The sequence below is a fragment of the Myxine glutinosa genome, unplaced genomic scaffold (assembly GCF_964187855.1).
Source record: "Myxine glutinosa unplaced genomic scaffold, kmMyxGlut1.1 SCAFFOLD_1764, whole genome shotgun sequence".
NCBI lineage: Eukaryota > Metazoa > Chordata > Myxini > Myxiniformes > Myxinidae > Myxine > Myxine glutinosa.
The window spans coordinates 33,421-41,158 of NW_027617859.1; the positions used below are offsets into that span (position 1 = coordinate 33,421).

Sequence of the window (7,738 nt, forward strand, 5' to 3'; positions counted from 1 at the left end):
AGTCCAGGTTGTACTCCCCCTGCCCCCCCCCCCCAAATATATATTTCCTTTCTACTCTGAAACTACACACACGATTTTGATGATATTTGACCACAACCTTCACCACCAGTGAGGTACCAAAGGTTGTTCACGATATTTTAAAAAAATTTAAAAAAATCCGGACCAAAGGAGGTCTACTGGGGGGTTGCCCCCCAAAATATGTATTTACTTTCTTCTCAGAAACTACACAGTTCGCACAGTGAAAAATTGATGGGCGGGGCCCAAATTTTTAAGAGCACGCCTCCCCCCACTCCCCCCTCCCCCCCTCACCGGGCTGCCCCGCCGGCGAGCCTAGTGGTGCCACGCCACCTCATTTATTTGGTTTTTTAAAACCAAAACCACGCCATTTTAAAAAATCGGGGTTTGGAGGGGTCTACGGGGGAGTAAAATTAGTGAGTCCAGGTTGTACTCCCCCTGCCCCCCCCCCCCAAATATATATTTCCTTTCTACTCTGAAACTACACACACGATTTTGATGATATTTGACCACAACCTTCACCACCAGTGAGGTACCAAAGGTTGTTCACGATATTTTAAAAAAATTTAAAAAAATCCGGACCAAAGGAGGTCTACTGGGGGGTTGCCCCCCAAAATATGTATTTACTTTCTTCTCAGAAACTACACAGTTCGCACAGTGAAAAATTGATGGGCGGGGCCCAAATTTTTAAGAGCACGCCTCCCCCCACTCCCCCCTCCCCCCCTCACCGGGCTGCCCCGCCGGCGAGCCTAGTGGTGCCACGCCACCTCATTTATTTGGTACCGTATGTTTTGGTGTTCTCCCGGGAGATAGGTGTCGTTAGGGGGAATGTTTAATGCATGTCTAATGGAATTGCCCCATGCTGCGCTAGCGCATGGACCGACCAGGACCACAGTTTGTTTTTCTGCAATTCAACCACCATGCTGCAGCCCCGCTGCCATTTTACGTCATTTGATTGTTTTTTTTAGTGGCCGGTTTGAAATGGACTGTGTACGGCATACGGCCTGCCGTGTTAGGGATGAAATTACAGGTGCCCTCTTGCAGAATTTTCTTTTACAGGTCCTGGGTCGGTATTTGTAAATAAGTTGCTTCATTGTGTAATGTGTATGCCCACCGGGTATGTGTTGTAGTTTCAAAAATTCCGGCAATTTCGGTCGTTTTTTTTGTTATAAGGTTGTCGTATGAGTCTGTTAGTTAGTCCCCAACACATTAGGTGGGACATAACTAGCTTAAATTGTCACACACACACACACAAGGGGTAAGGTTAAGAATCGAATGTATGTAGTTAGGGGATAAACACCTGCCACATAATGTTTTTTTTGTTGTTGTTTTGTTGAAAAGGTAATTGTAACTGGCCCAACTCACCTTGCGTTTCACATGTGTGAACGACTCTGGAGGAGTCTGGAGAGGAGAGGGGGTAGTGTTGCAGTTTTGGGAAAACACTAAAAAGTAATGGCAACCACCATACAGGTTCCTTCGAGCAGTTATTTAATAGCAGACCATTTTTTTTTTCTTTTTCTATACTGAATCGAGGCTCGTGAAAGAGCAAAGACCCTTCCCCTGCTCTGCAGGGAAAAACGGCCTCTAAAGGTGGTTCTTCCCCTTCTTTCGGGTTATTATATCATGCGTTGGGGAAAGGTCCTTCACTTATAAGAGAAGCTACCAGACATTGCACCGGGCTCCAAGGGACACCATGGTGTCCAGGTTCAGAAACCCACCAATCAGGGTGATCGGGGCGGAGTTACGGGCTCCACCAATCGGGAGCCAGGAGACCTTCAAGATTTCCACCCTCCCCCTTGGAGGGTGAACAAAGGGATTTTAAAGAGATTGATTCTCTATCTTGGGTGTGGCTGGCATCGCAGGCGGTCACGGTTTTTGCTTGCTCGTGGTCTGGGCTCTTGGTTCGTGGCATCACAGGCGATCGCAGTTGTGCTGGCTCTTGGACATTGTGGACACTTTGCTCTCTTCCCGGTCTCTCTCTCGCCCCACTGAGTATGTGGACATTAGTGCTCTTGGCTGGTCTCCCTCTCGCAGGCCTCTGCACCTGCATTGTTACACTCCGGGCCTGTGTGACTGCCTGGATTGTTGGCCTAGCATGTTGCTTCACTCCTGGGGGCTGGGTCACTCTTACATGCTGACGATAGATCTCACTCTGCCGGTCCGTGTTGGGATCGTCGTTACCTGCTGGTGCTTCTCAGTGGCAGCAATGGGACGTTTGGCACCACAAGGAGGAGTTTGAGAGCACGTAGGCTTTGTGCTATCAGGTCCTTCATTGTTCATTCCTCTCCCCTCCCCCATGAAAGTGTGCTGGGCCCATGTGATGTTTATCCGTAGTAATCGTAATAAGGCATAGTATAAGCTAAGTTTCTGCTTCTCGTCCCTTTTTCTTTGCTATTAAAATAATCACATTGTAAATATCTGTAATAAATCAAATTGTTAAACGTTTTCCTTTCTCTCTGTTCGTGAATGTCTCTTCTCAATTGATCCACCATGTTCGTATCCAGTTTATCATCGACTGAACGGCTTTAGCATTATCCCTCTGGCGGTGACCAACAGTTTCGCTCGGCCATGTAAATTTACATCAGGGAACAAAGGAAACCGCCGGAGGGTACGTATGGTACGGTCTCCGATCGGTGTTCGTAGTTGCTGGTTCGCAACCTGCTAAGTACAAAGTTATTCGTGTGCGGCAGCCGCAGGTCCGGTAAGTTCGGGAGAGAACGGAGGTTAACCCCCTCATAGTAAACCCAAACGCCGGACCGTAACACATTCGGTGTCTTGGAGCGGGATTCCTCCGAGCACCGTAACAAATTGGTGCCGGCAGTGAGATTCCCCTCTGGATACCGTAACAATATATACATAAATAAATACATGGGGACTGAAAATTCGTTTCTCGGCTTCTACTGGTATATTGTAGATATGAATATACTGTTACGGATTCGGTCCTAATTATTGTGGGTATTATTATTATTGTTGGTTCTCAGTAAGGGTTATTGTGGTTAAAAGGTTTAAAAGCGCTCATGACAAAATGATGCCGGAAATCGGATAGGGCAACGGAAAAGGTGGAGCGAAGAAGAAGAGCGCGTGAGGGGGAGGTGAAACGAGGCGTTTTGGTAACAGCTCCGCACCCCGCGTGGTCGAGCGTCCATGGAGAGGGAACTTTGAGTCTTGGAAAGGAATCTCGTGCAATCGTGGATATCGCTGGTGTCGGGAAAAAGCCTGCGAAGCCAGGTACAGGTGGAGATTCCAGAGAATCTTCGCCTAGCGGCTGCGGCCCGAAGACGAACCGACCGCCATTTCGGGGACCTCGCGTGTCGTTCGCGGACCCTTGGTTAGTCGCGTCCGCTGGTCCCGCCCTCCGGTGGTTTGCCGAGGATGTGTGTGCTCGACAGCGGCCTTTGAAGAATACGGTGCGGTTCACGACTGCACGGTGTATGTGCACGTTTGGGATAGCGTCTTTGGGATTCCTCTTTCCACCGCCAATTGGGGTTGGATGGGACCACGTGACGGTCCCCGCCTTACCTACATCTCCTTACCCGCCTCATCGCCATCGCCTCTTCGCCGGGAGCACCCTTGTGTTCCAGAGACATTGAGAAGGGCTCGGTTTAAGTCCCTGGGGGTGCCGTGAGTTTGAGCTAGGTTACCATTTTAAGATTTGATTGTCGGGCTGATTGCCACCATTGTTGTATGGTTCTTTTTATGTGCTTTTAATATAATATTTGTTCATTGCCAACCAAGGGTGTGGTTTCCTTATTGATTTGGATTGTTTCCTTTGGTGGTTTCCTGGATGGTTTCATTAGTGTTTGATTGTGACACGGAATAACATATATATCTTTCTGCCGGGGTTCCTCTCAGGGTTCGGAGGTTACTGAGACCAGGGGATCACAGAGGACCCCGTAACAATACATATATACACACTTTATACCACTTAATTTTTTTTTTTTCCTAACATGTTGGCTCAATGGCCTAATGCAGGGGTTCGTAACCTTTTTCCCTACTTGCACCCCTTGCAAAGCACCAAGTAGTTATCACACCCCTGTCCCCACTGTCATGAAAGAATAATAAAATTATCATGGCTATCAATAACAGATTCATCATGGTTTTAAATGTATTTATATTTTACAAATTTACATATTTGGCAACTAAATGATTCATTACAATACCAAGGTAACTTCAAATTAGTAAAGATTTTTATTCCATTTGCTAGTACTTTGCATGGTGTGTTGCAAGAAATTGTGCTTGTGCACCAAGCTCAGTGCCTTCGTTGCTGTTGTTAGTTCTCTATGATGGTATGGAACCTCGGCGTCTTGGAGCTGAGTGCTATTCGCATGTCGTGCTGAGCATCCAACCGATATCTGCACTTGGTTTTGATATGAAGCAGACACGAAAATCCAGTTTCACACAGATACGTGGTCGCAAAAGGCACTAGCACAGCGAGAGCCTTCCTATCTAGTTCGGGAAATGTTTCCAGCTGAGACGCCCAAAAGTGCTCCAGATGACCCTCGGTGAACTCCATTTGGATTCCATGGTTACTTCTCAAATCGATGAGATTTTCTTTGAGGTCACTGTCATCATCAATATCCTCCAAATTTATCTGGAAAGGGTGCCTGATCTAGTTATCACACGCTTGCAGCTCTGCACATGAGAAGTAACCATGGAATGAAGTTTGCAGCATTTGAATATGTTCAATAATAGTTAAAACAAAGCCAGGTTGCAAGGAAGCATCCTCAGTGACTGTTCCTTCAAGGGATGGAAAATTCACCAAATTTCCCTTCGTTACACGCCTAATCCATAAAACAAGTTTTTCTTTGAATGCAACCAGCTTCTCGCTTGCAGTCACAATGGTGAGCCCCTTTCCCTGCAGAGAGCGATTGAGCTCATTGAGTGCTGTGAACACATCAGCCAAATAGGCAAGCATCTGAATAAACTCAGGAGAATCAAAATATTCAGCTATGTCTTGTCGCTGTTCACGGAGAAACTGCTGAATTTCCTCTGGCAATTCAAACACACGGGATAATGCACGACCACGTGATAACCATCTCACTTCTGTGTGATACAAAAGCACAGTATGTTCTTGACCCATTTCTTCGCAAAACAACTGAAACAGTCGATGATTCAAAGCTCGACCACGAATCATGTTCACTATTTTCACACAAACATCCAAAGTCTTCCTCAGGTTTGGAGGCAATGCTTTTGCTACAAGTGCATGCCGGTGAAGAAAGCAGTAGGTGATCTCCACGTCTGGAATTTCTTTTCTGATTAGTGCAGCAAAGCCTGAACGGTTGCCCAACATGACTGGTGCTCCATCAGTACATATCGAACCAATCATGTTGAGATTGAGTTGGTGTTTTGTGAAGAATTCTTTTATCATATTGAACACATCTACAGCTTGCGTAGTTGCTTTCAGTGACTGACAGAAGATAAAAATTTTCTTCAACTTCTTTGTCCTTTATGTACCGAACCACTACCCGTAGCTGACAGCAGTTTGACACATCTGTTGTTTCATCCACTTGGAGGCTAATCTTCACTGGACTAGTCAATATCTGCGACAATCTGTTCCAGAATATCTTGACTCATGTCGACGATTCGGTTATGTATCACATCATTTGATAAAGGTACTTGTTGCAGTTTTTTCTCTGCCTCCTTGCCGAGAATAATCTTTGCCATTTCAAGGGCACACGGCTTTATCAGTTCCTCGCCCATTGTATGAGGTTTCTTTGACTTAGCAACCTGTTATGCAACTTGATAAGAGGCAAGCAACATAGGTTTCTCTGTTGGTGAAAATCCATACGTTGGCAAAGTGCCGGCATGATCAAACCTCGCTCCTTTGGCTTTTAATGTTGTGATGTCGTTCCCTGCAACCTTGCTGCCATGTTTACTCTGGAAATGTTCATTGAGCTTTGATGGTTTCAAATTTGAGTTTGAGAACATGACACTGCACAGGAAGCACTGTGGGCGTTGTGTACCATCCTTCTCCGTAATACACGTGAAGCCATATTGAACATAGTCATCGTTCCACCTTCGTTTTTTGGACATTCTGAAGACTAACCTAGAAAAAAAACAAAAACGATGTGGCATTAATATTGTTATGTCGGTAGGGTAGAGCAATATCTAAAGTCAGGTAGATCTGAATAGGTAACATGCTTCGTCTGTCACGATAGGGAATCTACCCTGTAATAAGTTCCATGTGTAATCCGGTTTGTCGGGTAAGAGTATACCTGTGAACATACCAGGATGTTCAGGTGTTAGATAGTGTAGGGATGAAAGCTAACAGCTCTTGTGTGTCACACCTGGTAATCAAACCTTTGTCCCTTATGGCAACACACACATATAAACACTTAGATAGGCCCTGTAGTGCACACAGTAATTAAATTCCCTTCCCTTACAACGACTTTGGAAGAAGCCAGATTCGGGGCACCGCCGGGTGGCCGCCATCAGCTACATCACCAGCTAGGCTGAGCAACATCACGTGACCACGCCACAGGGAACGTGTGATTGGAGGGGTCTCTGGAAGGTTCGGTGGCTGGCGGGAAGCTACGTGACGCTGATTGGGGGCGGGGGGGGGGGCGCGCGAAGGCTGACGTCACCGCCCAGGTGATAAAAGTGTGCTGCACGACTTTTCAGCAGTTCTAGCCCTTGCGCTCTCTGGCTGTCTCGACGTGCTTGAAGCTCTTGCGCTTCTTCTTGGTCTTGAGAGGTCCTGGTGGTCGTTGGCTCGCCATCTGCGTGGTGCTTGGAGCGGTGCTCGGTGCTTGTGCTTGGAGCGGTGCTCGGTGCTTGTGCAGGAGCGGGGCTCAGTGCTGTGAACGGGCGGGACCTCGTGTGCGAACGGCGAGGGCGTTGGCTCAGGCCTAGCGAAGCGTGCGAGGCGGACGGAAGGGTTCCTCCACGCCGGGGTTTGGAGCCAAGTGGGGACAAGACGGTGGACAGTTAAGACGCACCACATTCATAATTACACGACGTGTTATTTTATTAATTCATTTGCCCCTGTCTCGTTTCTGAAGTGAGGTGTGTGGGATCCCAACGTAGGATTTAGTTTATTTGATTGCCGTCGCGTTTCATTGTTTCGGGTCCGTGAATAAATCCCTATTTTTGTACATTCTGATCCGGTGTTAGAGTTCATTAATTTCCCTGCAGGATCGAAGCTGCCGTCGGTTCGCTGAAGGTAAGCACTTTTACCACAGCTTCCACTTCCCTTCTTCCCGCGCCACATAAGCAAAATCCGTGTTTGGTCGTTCCGCGGTCCCTGGTCTTAACCGGAAGGGTCACCGCGACAATATTGACTAGTAGCAGAAGTACCCGGCATTGCCGGGTCGGGGTGGGTGGGGGGGGGGGGTTAGGGTAAGGGAAGGGGGGGAGGCAGGAGAGGAAGGGGTTCAGATATATGCTGGTGGGTGAATGTGGCTCACGTTTGAGGTAAGTGTGATGCCGATCAGGAAGAAGAAGAAGCCGTACTACCAACTTCGTACACTTCCGGAATTGTTTGATTTATCTGTGTTCAAATGTCTGGTGATCGTTTTGTTTTTATTAATGCGAATGTGTACTTGTATATAACTGTCATTAATCAAAAAGGCTCAGGCACTATCGAGCGATTTTTTTTTTAACTCCAAAAAAAACGATCCTTTTTTTCAATTTTTTTTTTTTTTGCCTAAAACACTCCCAGTCACTCACTGATGAACTTCTGAAAGTTTGACGAAGATCCGTTCAGCCATCTCTGAGAAAAATG

At 46.9% G+C, this 7,738-nt stretch overlaps 1 pseudogene; it reads right to left on the reverse strand.

The window, feature by feature from the left end:
- Window positions 1-4,285: 4,285 nt before the first annotated feature.
- LOC137419014 (protein FAM200C-like) lies at window positions 4,286-6,048 on the reverse strand (annotated as a pseudogene).
- Between the last annotated feature and the right edge of the window lie 1,690 nt (window positions 6,049-7,738).